This window comes from Hevea brasiliensis, chromosome 5 (assembly GCF_030052815.1).
Source record: "Hevea brasiliensis isolate MT/VB/25A 57/8 chromosome 5, ASM3005281v1, whole genome shotgun sequence".
Classification (NCBI taxonomy): Eukaryota; Viridiplantae; Streptophyta; class Magnoliopsida; order Malpighiales; family Euphorbiaceae; genus Hevea; species Hevea brasiliensis.
Genome location: NC_079497.1, coordinates 15,612,674 through 15,626,803, shown reverse-complemented (window position 1 = coordinate 15,626,803; position 14,130 = coordinate 15,612,674). Strand labels below are relative to the sequence as shown.

The following is a 14,130-nucleotide window of genomic DNA, read 5'->3' as shown; positions in this document are numbered from 1 at the left end:
ACTCTTTTGTGCAGTGTAGCTTCTTGAAAACTCTTCTCATTCTTTCTAACCACTGCTCTGCTTCTAATGGGTCCACTGTACCCTTGAATCCAGTAACACTATACTTAACCAACTTGTCATACTGCCTGGCTGGAGGCTGTGGTTGTGCTGCTGGGGTTTGAATTGAGGATTGGGTGGGCATACCTCTAGTCATTTGCTGAAACAGTGCAGCCATCTGCTGAGTAAACTGAGTAGGAAACTGCGGCATTTGAGGAGCTAGAGCGGCTGACCCACTCACCTTCTAAAGATCTGGGGCTTCCCCTTATGCGTTAGCTTCAACTGATTGCTCGATTGAGCGATCCCCTTCTTCCATAGTCAGTTAGAGGGTATTCTACCTCCTGAACAAACAACACAGGGAGATTTCCCTCCATTAGTTCATATTCATAATGTAATGCACTGTATGTATCAAACAATGTCATTGAGCAGTTGTACTTGTCAAAAGAAAATATTCAAATTCACAGGTCAAAACGTACTTTAAAACTTACTCTAATACGACTAAAACAAGTCACACCTTACCAATTCGTAAGGCAAAACATTATACTATAGTATATCTAATGGATTACCGAACTTCGCCTACTGTTAACCCATTAAATACACTACAAGAGATTTTAAACCCTTTTCCTTTTAATTTAAAATGGTGGGTCATATTTCTTAATTATTAAAATCCTCAAATTGGAATTTATCTCAAAATCAAAATTATTGATTAATTTAAAATCTCCACAATTTTTTTAAAAATTTCGGCAGAGTGCCATCTATAATTTGGAGAAACAGTTCTTCCAAAAACCTGTAAAAGCACTCCCAATATATTTATCTCAAACCCAAACTCCAATATAGTTCAAATCAACACAATTTCAACAACACAATTCAAACTCAATTCAATATCATTCCAAGCAATTTATAAAAACAAACCTCAACATAACTGAGCATTTCATAAATTGAAATAAGAGGTTTATATTATAACATTTTTTTTTAGAGATCAAAATAATTTACAAACTTTATTATACAACTGCTCAAGACCAATTACAATACATACATACAGTTCATATATATTAAAATAAAAAGTTTACAAGGGGTATAATCTATATACCCGGCAAAATCCAAAAGTGCAGTCACTTCTAGCCACAAGCAGCCTACTCTGCTGCCTTATCTATATCTCTACCTGTGACAATAATGAAAAGCCATCGCTGAACCATTATCTCAGTGGTGCACAACATTAAGAGAATGATAATTTAAATAATAAATAAATCACAAGTAAACCACTTGATGTGTGAATACATAAAATCATGCTTAATTTCAAAAGGCAGAAAATTTCTTAAACAAATTAAATTTCATTTCATAATTCACTAAATAATAATTTTAACAAGTCACACACAGCTTAATCATGATACCAATGTCCAATTCGTTCCAATAGCCAACGGCTTATGAGGAATATCATAACTAGCTAGCAAAATATATGAGTACTCATCCTATTCGTCCTCAACTGGCACACACCTCAACACTTCAGCCAGAGAGGGAATTCAAAATCAATTTGTCCCACTAGACAAGCTAGTGAGGAATTCAATCCAATATTCATGATTGCTGTGGTTTCAAACCATTTTGCAACTTTTCCAAGCATTAAGTATCCATCAAATTGCATTCAAACTAATTTCCCGAGATTTAAACCAATAGCATAAAAATTGTGTCATTCAAAATTGCTTTGGATATAAAGAAGATCATAAATTTATTTCACATTTCAATCCAATCAAAATTTCAATTGAAAATCAAAAGGAAGTAACTGTTGTGCACAAACCTTTCATGAGTTGTCTCTTGGCCTTAACTCACTTTCTCTTTGTCCTTCCCAGTGTCTTTTTCTACTGAAACACAATTTAAAGTGTTTCAATACTCATTTAAATTATTTCTAATAAGAAATTTCAACAATTAAATTTTGGAAACTTATTCTATCCACTACGGTTTATAAATTCCGGTCCTTTATATTTTTATTTGTGGAGGTACTATTTATTGCACTATTCAAATCAAAATATTGACTTTTTCACCTTTAATAGGTATGTTAGTCCTAAATGCACTCATATACCACATTTTGAATATCAAATTTGTTGGTATTGATTGCCACTCTAAATTCAAAGTTTCCTAGGAGAATTTGTAAATTTTCAATTTTGGGTTTCTCAATTCTACTATTCCATTGGACATTTTAGAATAGGAATTTGGCTAAATGTCTTTCATCAAAGTTGTTCTTTATTTTGTCTAGTTTAATTCTATTTTTGAATCACTCCATTTGGAGTTTTGTAGCTCTAGTTATAGCCATTTAACCATAACTGGTCGAATTGGTTACAACCCAAAAATTCTGGGTAATTTAGGGTTATGGCAGATTTAAGGACCTAACTTTGGAGTTTTGTAGTTTAATTTCCTTTTTGAATCACTCCATTTGGAGTTTTTTTAGCTTTAGTTATGGCCATTTAACCATAACTGGTCAAATTAGTTACAACCCATAAATTCTGGGCAATTTAGAGTTCTGGAAGATTTAAGGACCTAACTTTGGGTGGCAAATTGACTTGGTTCTGGTCAGAATTTGGGTTTGATTTCTTCATTAAAGTTGTTCTACTATGTCATAGCTTTCCAATTCCACAAAAATTAGATCATTTGGACCTTTCTACACCAAGTTATGACCATTTGAACAAGTATTATTTATATGGTCAATTCTGTACAGGGGCAAGGTGCCTAATCCGGATTTAACCTAATTTTACACTAGCTTATGGTCATTTTCAGGGCAAGGTTTCCACATGAAAATTGTAGCTTTGGGTCTTAGTTTTCATCTCCAATTGGAGCAACAAAATTTCAATTTTGGTTTTTTAAGTGGACCATGGTCAGGCTGTCCAGATTGGGCAGCACCACATTCACCATTTCAACCCAATTCTAACCATTCAAACACACTCCATTTCATACCAATTGACCATTTTAGACCTCAATTAAGTCAATTGACAACAATTCCCCAAATCCCTAATTTTTCCCTCAATTTCTAATTGCCATAAACCCTAATTTCACTAGTTAGCACAATTAATGAAATCAAAGTGTACCATTCATATATACATAATCAATTGAACTTAAATACATAATTAATTGAAATGAAATACATCATTTCCACCTAAATTTCATGGCTGCTGAAATTCTTTATGGTTCCTTAACTTAGCATTTTTCAATTTTCTTTACATAAATTAATCAATTCCTACTTAATTAATGTTCAAAGATGAGTTTAAAAAAGATAATTAGGAAAATCTTCACTAACCTTAGGTGTAGCTTTTCCTCTCTTCAATTCTTCACCTATTCCTTGAATCTTTCTTCTCCAATCTTCTTATCAAAACTCAATTACAATTTTTAACTAAGAGATTTAGGGAATTTATGGTTTAATTTGGAGTTTAGAAAGCTTGATAATGAGCTTTCATGGAGGAAGAATGAAGAAAAGAGAGAGATGAGAGAGAGTGGACCGATGGGAGAGAAGATGAAGACCAAATTTTGTTTTTAAATTTTAATTGGTCATTTTATCAAACAATTATCCCATTATTTTCAAATTTTAAGAATTAAAATTTATTGCATCATGCTTGTGTAAGGATGATGTCATAAAACTTTTTATATTTGAATTTCTTTTCTTTTTGTTTTCTTTTCTTCTCACCACCTCTTCAATTTAAATCTATTTTTCAAAATATTAATTTCTTATATTTTATTGGACATTTAGGCCATGAGTTACCTCTAAAGATGAATTGACCGAATTGCCCCTTACCAGTTTAATCCGTTGTACCAGTAGCACTAGATTGCTCCCAGAACCCTGGTTCAATTTTTCGATCTAGTTTTTGATTCTTTTCTGCGGTTTTCATAATACCCTTAACTTCACAATAATTCCTAGGCTTGCGGTGTTACAATGTCTTATACGAAATTAGGGTTTTGACTAACCTCGCAGTCACTTCCCGTTAGGTCACCCATCGTCGTAGCCTTGGCTCATTTAACCCTTTATACTTTGTTTTTCTCATTTCAATTTTTCCTTCATATAATTTCTATTAATTTTTTTTTATAGCTTTTCTAGGGGACTTAAATATGGTTCTAAGCCTCTTGACTGTCTGGACCGGTACTGGTCACCGGAACAGTGAAAATGTATATAACTAATGAACATAGGGGTGTTACAACTTCTACTTAAAATAAAACATTTATTAAAAATTCTGAATACCATCACAATAACTATCCTTTTAAAGTTTACATGTACAATTAAACATACCACATGCATAGAAAACTCTACAACAACTCCTGCTGCTGAAGGTCCAAAGGACTTTTCTAATCCTGCACTCTTGCACCTGGTTAAGGGCAAGGGGTGAGCTTACACAAGCTTAGTGAGTAAATTAACTAACATAATTTAATTATATTATTCATTTCATACATATATAATGTATCATCCAAATGAGTTTTCACATCATAAACATTCCACGTAAGATGGACTTGTCACCAGTGATTCCCCAGATTCAATGTGCCTTGCTCATACAGAGGCTCCTTAGAATTTTCGCTTAATACATCCAATGTGCCCAGCTCATACAGAGGCTTCTCAGGACTTTTGCTTAAAAGTAATACGCTAAGGGCTTATTAGGCCTCACCTGGTCTTGCCATCATATATCATGCATGATCACATCATAAACATAACATATATATAATACAGGGGGAACTAGTGGGTCATCCAATTTCCATCATGCATCAATAATAATTATGCAAAAATACAACGTATTCGTGCTCTACATGCATAAACCTTAGTATACAATGAGATGATGCACATAGACAATCATGACTTGCATTTAAAAAAAAAAATTAATTTATTAGTTTTAGAGTTACTCACCTTTTGTAGCCTATCAACCGCCTAATATAAACAATAGCTAGCCTCAGATCCTTAGCTTCCTGAATTTCTCAAGTCTGATCCTATAAACATTAGAATCTAAGGAGTTATTCAAAGCTATAGAACTTTATACACATAACAAACATCTTATTTTAGGCCCTTAAGAACCATAAAATCATATTTTGAAAGCTTAGAACTAAAGGAGAAATAAAGCTAGCAGGACCAAGTTCAGCTACTGGAGTCTTAGACTTTAACTGCTAAACTCTTGAAAATTGGATGCCCCTTTCGAGCAGTGGCCACTACAACTGCTGAAGTCATGGACTTCGACTACTAAACTTGAAATTTCTATAGATTTTTTTTCAAGAAAATATATGCTTCGGCTACTAAAACAATGGTTTTTTACAGCTGTACCTGAGAATTTCCAGGATTCCAAAGTCAAAAACTAGCATAATTCTCTTCTCAAAACCTCCAAAACACATTCTAAACTTCCAAAACATGATCCAAACATTCCAACACAAGCCTAGGGCCAAAAGCAACTTGAAAACAATCTCCAAACACATATGTATAAATAGAAACCTAAATTTGAGGTTAAAGCAATTTTAACATTCACATAATTCAAGAAATCCTTAGGTTTAACTAAGGAAACTAACCATTGAAGATCTATAAATACTTAAACTTGATTAAAAGCAAGAGCAACACCTCATTTAACAATAAAATTACCAAAACAGAACGTGGAATACATACTTTCATCCAAAACCTCAATATGCAAAATCCCCTTTTTCTTAACTTTTTTCATGTATTCAAACTTCTCAATCCTACATGCAAACACACCCAACAACCTAGCAAGAGCACACTTTGATCATTTTAAAAGATCAAGAGAAAAGAAAACTTACCTCTTTCCCTTGAATTGACTAGAAGGTTAATGGGGTCCTAGCTTTAATCCACCTCCACCAGGCTTCTCCGAAGAAGAATCAAGCTTCAAAACATGAAATGGCCAAGAAAAATCTTTTCAGAATGCCTTTTGCATGTTTCAAAAGTTTAGAGAGAGAGAAGTGAGAGTTCAAGTTACCTTTGAATAGAAAAATAAGCTGTTGGCCTTTTATATCCTCACTGTCGAGAGACTTCCGGTTGCTGAAAGTATTAATTCTAGCTGTTGGAGTCCATTTTGTCCAAAATAGATTTTGAATAATAAAAAGAGACTTCGGCTGTCGAAATTCCTTCTACCCAAAGAAACACTTAAAAGGTTTTAGGGATGAAAATCATTAAAATATTTTCATTTTTTAATGCATTTTGTTCACGCACGCGCGCGCACACACACACACATATACTTCTACAACCATTCCCTTATCAGTGAAATTTTCGAATTCACTAGAGTATTCCATCTAGGTAGAAATTTTGGTATCGAAAAATTGTGGGTGTTACAAAAATCTTGTATCTAATTTCCAAAACCTTGTCACTCAGTTTCCTAGCAATCAATACAAGTTTTCTTTTCCAATTTACTGTGAGATTTGATAAGTCATGTTTAGTGTAATCACATTCTCACAAATGTTTATTCTAGAAGTTAGACTTCACAATAGGTGATATACTCAGTATCTAGTATACACTCAGTATCCAGTAGCCTGTAATTCCCAAGTTGTTAGCAAGCCAAAATTGTTTTGGTTAATCACTAAACCGCCTAGTATGTCATAACTTTAACTAGAGCACGTCACTGTTGATCTGGCACAACCTCATCATCACTGGGGAATTGTTTTGTTTATTCCTATTTTCCTTAAGAAAAAAATTTATAAAATAAAAACTCCATAAAAGGAAATGCCAACCACAGGAGGCCACAAGGCACCACCGTGCATGAATTACACCAACGATGGAGATTGGCGTCAGCGCATGCTGCCGCCTCCCACAGCAACTATCAAACGCTGGAAAATAAAATCTTTTAATGCTTTTAATAGCCAAAATGACCCTTTTGAGAAATTTATTGATTCCATATTTAGAGAAGAGTGACATCAGTGCATATGTGATTGATGATTATGTTCCTGAGGAAGAGTGACATCAGTGCATATGTGAGGAAGAGGAACTTGAAGATATATATATAGAGAGAAAGAACAATGTTTCCATCAAGTCAATTTTCTAGTTTTTCTTGAGAAATGGCGGAATCAATTGAATTCTTTGAGTTAAACACAGGAGCCAAAATCCCCTCCGTTGGGTTAGGCACATGGAACGCTGCCCCTAATGCTGTCGGCGAGTCCATCACCACCGCTGTTAAGGTACAGTATTTACATTTTCTGAAGAAATCTCGAAAACTGAATTAATTCACTGATTGATGCTCTGCTTGCTATAGTGGCTACAATTTTGGTCCGCTAATGTATTGAAGAACTTTGTGACTTGCAGGTTGGATATCGACACATTGATTGTGCTCATAAATATGGGAACGAGAAACAGGTGATCATTTTGCATGAATATGAATTGATTGTTTGGCTTCTCTTAGCCTCAGAACACAGTACTTTTGTTCCAATGGGGGGCTACAAAGTTTCTAGCATACCATTACATGCATAGTTTGATTTTATTTTTTGGGTTTGAATTTGTAAGCTAACAGAGCCAATTGCACTTATGCCTTGTGAACTAATTTCCTCCTTATCCTTGCTTTCACAATTGCAGATTGGTGTCGCTCTGAAGAAGGTTTTTGAAGATGGTTTAGTGAAACGCGAGGACTTATGGATCACCTCCAAAATCTGGTATTTATTTTATTAGTTATTTTCTAAAAAGTTTTTTGAACTTTGCCCTGACTTGGAGCTCTTTTAGGCTTTTTGCTAAAATTAATTATCGAAATTAGGTTCAAATTTGAATGCAGTATTCTGTTAAACATTATAATTATCTGCAGGAACACTGATCATGCACCAGAAGATGTTCCAAAGGCTTTGGACAGAACTTTGCAAGACCTGCAACTTGACTATGTTGATCTGTACCTTGTATGCATACCAAAACTAAGCCTTACCTTTTCACTTCATTTTACTCTCGAAAACAAATTCTTGTATTATTAATTTATTATTGTTCTTTTTTTAAAGATTCACTGGCCAGCACACCCTGACATTTTACCCAGCACATGGCGAGCAATGGAAGCATTATTTGATTCTGGCAAGGCTCGAGCTATTGGAGTTAGTAATTTCTCTGTAAAGAAGCTTGAAGATCTGCTAGCTGTTGCTCGTGTTACTCCTGCTGTTAACCAAGTGGAGATTCACCCTGTATGGCAGCAGCCAAAGCTTCATGAATATTGTAAATCCAAGGGAATTCATTTAACTGTGAGTATTCGAAATAGAGGTGGTTTATTTTTACTGTTAGTGCTTGAGCTACTTCTGTTGAATAAACCTGGCTCATGGTAGATTTGTTGTGGTGATTGAAATAAAATAAATTCTGCCAACCCTTTTCAGAGAGATGGAAATCGGACCCCCAATTGGGTGATTATCCAAATAAGAATTGTGTTGGTTTTTTTTTTCAGGGGTATTCACCACTAGGTTCCTCTGGAACAGGAATTCTCAAGAATCGTATTCTCACTACAGTTGCTAAGAAATTAGGCAAGACTCCTGCGCAAGTTGCTCTTCGTTGGGGACTTCAAATGGGTCACAGTGTAGTGCCTAAGAGTACGAATGAGGCAAGGATCAAGGAAAACTTTGATGTTTTTGACTGGTCTATTCCTGAAAATTTGTTTGCCAAGTTTTCTGAAATTGAGCAGGCAAGTATTGGCAATTCTCTCTAGAATCTCAACAAGTTCCATTGTTTTACAAAGCCACATGATAAATTGTTGGGAATTTTTTTAGAGCTTCCAAGTTATTGTGGTTAATTAATTCAATTCTACCTTACATTATTGAAATGCTGGTTTTGATCATGCAGATGAGGCAAATAAGTGGCAGTTTTTTAGTTGGCAAGACTTATGGCTTTTTCAAGTCAGTGGAAGAACTTTGGGATGGTGAGCAGTGAGCGGAGAGATGTTTCAAAGATTGGATTTTTCCATTTTGGCTTCTTCTATCTTGTATACAAAGATGTCGAATATTTCTCCTGCTTGTAATTTGAAATGCACTCAATAAGAAGATAGATATAGCCAGAAGAATTTGGGATAGAAATCTTGTTCAACTTTTGATAATCATTTCAAATTTACCAGAATTGAGTTAATATTCTATAGAATGTCAACAAAGATGTGTCACATTTTTGTTTTCAAAACTAATATATTATGAGTCTTCTCTTCTCAGAATGCATTATTTTGCCAACCAGAAAAATTTGAATTCTTGGAACAAACTTAAAATTCAAAAGCCCAAATGTATAAAAATAGACATTGGTAGGTGCGTAGTGTCTGCGTGAATTGAATTCTTATATTTAATCTCACGTAATCAATTATATTTAATCTCTATTTCTTTTATCATCGAATTGTTTTTATGAGTAAGAGAAAACTGAATTCTTTTATACTAAATATAAAAATTGACAAAAAAGAAACAAAATAAATTGAATTCTTATAAAATTTTAATTTTAAAATAAGGTACTATGTAAATAGTAAAAAATTGACGATTGATAAAGTAGTTCAATATTTAGAGTCGAATAATTTCTGGCTTTTTTTTTTTTTTTTTTTTTTACTGGTTGTATAACAATAGAACTATTTCTTAAAAATATTTTTTTGGGCGGCCAAGCGCAATGCTCGTAGCATTTTTACATTTTTTTTTTTAGTATTTTGACAAAGGCAAAACCCATATCTAAGAAAATGAAATTTTCAAGTTTTTCCTATTAAGTTTTATATTTTATTTATGTGAACATATAGAAAAACTTAATGAATTAATAAAAGTTTAATTATAAAAAATAGTAAATTTTGATATTTTATAATCATATAAAAAAAAGTTTAATTTTAATAGTTTTACACTTAAATATTTTCATTATTTTGATAAATTTAATGTTGCTACAATCACATCGTCGCCTCTCAATTGCACCCTTACGTTATTATTTTTTTTTTTTAAGTTAAGCTTATGGGTTTATGTTTTTAAATGAAAGAGGGACGGTGAATCTCTATAAATAGAAAATGGAGAGAAAATAAGAGATCTTGAAAATAAAATCTGAGAGGGTTCCTTCATAATAAATCATTTCCAAGGATGGAACTCAATTGAATTCTTACACAATTATATTTGATTTTTATTTTTTGAAAATAATTTTTTAAAATACAAAGAATTAATTTTTTTTAATTTTAAACATGAAAATTGACAAAAAAAAAAAAAGAGATTAATTAAATTGAATTCTTGTAAAATACTAGTTTCTAAACTAGAAGAGCGAGAGAGGAAGAGGAAAAATGAGATGGAAAGAGAGATGGGTAGAAGTAGAAAAACAAAAGGATGTTACCCTAATCTAGTAATTTTGACAAATTTAATGATATTGCACTACATCTTTTCAATGTTTTTATGGGATAAAATGTTCCTCTAAAGTACTAAAAAATATTATTTTCTATAAACACAAAAATTCAGCTACTCCTTATCGTCTTTAAGAAATTTATAATATATAGAAAGTATTACAAAATAAAAAAAAAAAAGCACTTTTTATAAACACAAAAATTCAGTTGCTCCTTATTTTAAAAAGAGTGAGATCAGTGCATATGTAAGTAAGGGAGTACTTCAAAAGTACTGAATAATCAATCCCCTCTTCAAACAGAAGAGTTAACTCATTAGTAAGAGATTAATAGGTGTTTGTAATGCATATTTATTTTGTCTCATAGTCACATGGGTCTACTTCCCATAGTATGAGGAGGAATTACATTTTTATCGGATAAATTACACTGATGGTACCTCAACTTAGGGATTTGTTATAATAAGACACTTCGTCTTTATTTTATAACAAAAAAAAATTTGATCTTTAATTTAATTAACATAAACTCCATGACTTTTAATGGCCAATTTTCAGGTAATTTTGGCTTACATGACATTTATTATAATAAACAATTATATTATCTCTCTTAATTTCATACTTATCAAAAAATGTTAAATAAATTAAAAATATTATTTTATAATTAATTTCTTTCTCTACAATCTTTCTCTCTTGTTCTCTCTCCTCCTTCTTTCTCACACATATTCTCGTTGTCCATGTCTCCTTGCCTGTGACAACTCACTCAAACCTGTTTCCACATAAAACTTGACCATCGAGCATGGCTCTTCAAGTGCCTTCTTGGCATTCTCAATGATCTTGCACACAAACAAACCAAATCCCTTAATGTTCTTCCTTAATCTCAACATACCAATGAAGGACAGAACGTCAAGAGCACAAAACGCAGTTCACACACTTCACACATAATGCCAAGAGTACATAACCACATCACCAGGTTCTTCCTCCAAGAGCACATAATGTCATCCTACAACTGAACCAAACTCTCACTTTACACTTTGCTTTCTCTCTCTTCCAATCGCAAATTCAAGATTTCAATATCAAATCCCTATTCCGATTAGGCCTCCAAAATGAAAAAAGGTTACTCCTTCCTCTACCATATTTACACCCTTTTCCTACCAATCTCAAGTCTAATTTCTTGCCCAGGTACCTTCAAACAACCTCTGTATAGGCCATGTCCCTTGTCTCTACAAGCTGTTATTTCGTAGATTGCTTCATATTGGTATCACTATTGGTTGAGTTGGCGTTAAAGGGGTTGGATGGGTGTGAACTAATGAGGGACATACGAGGTGAAGGAGGCAGCAAGCTTGGCCAAAGAAGAAGCTAGGCATGCAGGTCAAAGAGGGGAAAAAAGAGGTGATGGGTGTAAGTTCCTATAGAGATGCATCTGCTATGGGTCTATGGTACAACCTCGTTTGCTTAAGCAGATGCTATGTGATTGAGAAGTTACCTATGGAGATGGGTTGCAGATTTCAGCATGGGTATGGGGTTGGGTCTGTCGAGATGGGAACTAGTTGTGAAGGTTGGGCAAGGGTGTGGTATGGTCTCAACGATTGATTTAGCAATCGATTTAGTCAATTGCAATGAAGCTAGTTGCAAATAGCAACTGACAATCGAATCAGTTGCTAAATTAATTAAATTTTTAAAAAATAAAACCTTTAGTAAAAAACTATCAATTGTTATAAGCAATTGATTTAACAACCGAAATTAGTTGCTAATTGCAGTCAAAACATAATCGGTGGCAAAAAATTTGATTTTTTTAATTTTGTAATTTTGCAACTATTTTATAAATCGGTTGCTATTTACAACTGATTAAAAAAAATTAAATATTCAAATAACTAATAAAAATTTTAAATAAATAAAATTTTCAAAAAATTACTAAAATAATAAATTATTAATGAAAATTAGTACTAAAAAATTAATATAAAAATATTATCAAAGAAGTTACTAATAAAAACTTTTAACAAAAATACTAACAAAAACTTATATATAAAAAGATATTATAAGACAAATTACTAAAAAAATTACCATATATATATATTATAACAAAAAAATTATTGAAAATTAATGCTATAAATAATTTATTAACAAAAAAATATATTTGTACAAAAATTTTTGTTTTATGGAAAAGAAAAAATAAATTAAATAAAAAAATAAGAAAGAAAAGGATGATGAAGAAGAAAAAAAAAGATGAGAAAGAAAACAAAAGAGAAAGGAAACAAAATGAAGAAGAATAAAATATATAAGAAAGAAAAAGAAAATGGTGAAGAAAATAGATTAGAAAAGAAAAGATAATAAATAAAATAGATGAAAATAAAAAAGATGACGAAGAAAATGAAAGAAAAGAGAAAAAAGAGGGAAAAAAAAGAATAGTAGGGAAAGAAAATGAGTAGTAGAAAAAGAAAATGAACAGTGATTTATATAAGTGAATTAACAACTAATTTGCTATTGCTAATTTCTTTTAAAAATTGAGTGAAAATTTTTCAAGAGAAAATTTTGCAATCGATTGTAAATAAGTTGCTAATAGTAATAGATTTTTATCTGTTGCAAAAATCAATTGTAACTAAAAAAAAAATGGGCAAGATTTTTTAGAGGAAAAATTTTACAACTGATTCGCAATTGGTTGCCAATAGCAACCAATTTCAATCGGTTACAAAAATTAATTGGTGTTAGCAATTGATTTGTAAATCAGTTACAAATAAAAAAAAAGACAAATAAAAAAAAAGAATACAAAAAATTAAGAGGGAATTTTTGGGGGGAAATTTTGATTCCTTATCAGTTGCAAAATTGATTTTTGTTTCATTCGATTGCAAAAATCGGTTACCGTTAACAACCGATTCCCAAGTTGATTGAAAATTAAAAAAAAAAAAATTAAGTAGGAATTTTTAAGGAGAAAATTTAGCTACTGATTTGCAATTGGATGCAAAAGTCAGTTGCTATTAGCATTTGATTTAGTTCGATTGAAAAATCGATTGCTAATAGTAACCAATAAGAAATTGGTTACAAATTTGGAGCTTTTAAAAAAACGGCTCTAAATTTAGTAACCGATTCGCAAATTAGTTACTAATAGCAACCAATTGTGAATCGATTGCTAAATTTTGGAGCTAGTTGAAATAATTCTTTATTTTCATGACCAATTTTTAAATTGATTGTTAATAGCAATCAATTCTTATGCGGTTGCTAATTATATATTTGAAGTTTTTCTAATATTGATTAGCAATCGATATAGCAATCAATTATAAATCGATTACTAATAGCAACTCATTCTTGAATCTGTTGCAAAATTTTTAAAAAATTAACTATTTTACTAAAATAAAATTGAAATCACAAATCGATTGCTTTTAACAATTGATTTTAGTTGATTGCATCGGTTGCAAAATTGATTGTTTTTTTGTAATGGTTCTCTTTGTACTTTCAGCAAGTTCTATTGTTTCACAGAAACACTTGATAAATTGTTAGAATCTTTTAGAGTTTCCAAGTTATTGTAGTGTAATTAATTCAATTCAAGATGATTGACATGCTGGCTTTAATCATGCAGTGAGGCTAATAAGATGCAGGGGATTTGTTGATGAGACTTACAGCTCTTACAACACAGTTGAAGATCTTTGGGATGGTGAATTGTGAGCAGACAGATGTTTCAATGATTAGATTTTTCCTTTTTAGTTTCTTCTATCTTGTATACATAAATTTCAAATGTTTCTCTTGCTTGCAATTTGAGACTGCATTCAATAAGCAGATAGATATAGCCAGAGGAATTTGGGATAGACAACATGAACAAATTTTGATGATTATTTTAGGTTTACCAGAATTGAGTTAATGTTCTTTAG

The 14,130-nt window shown here is 32.0% G+C and overlaps 1 pseudogene; it reads left to right on the top strand.

Moving 5' to 3' along the window:
• The first annotated feature begins 7,044 nt into the window (after nucleotides 1–7,044).
• LOC131180214 (NADPH-dependent aldo-keto reductase, chloroplastic-like) lies at nucleotides 7,045–13,927 on the top strand (annotated as a pseudogene).
• Nucleotides 13,928–14,130: the final 203 nt, after the last annotated feature.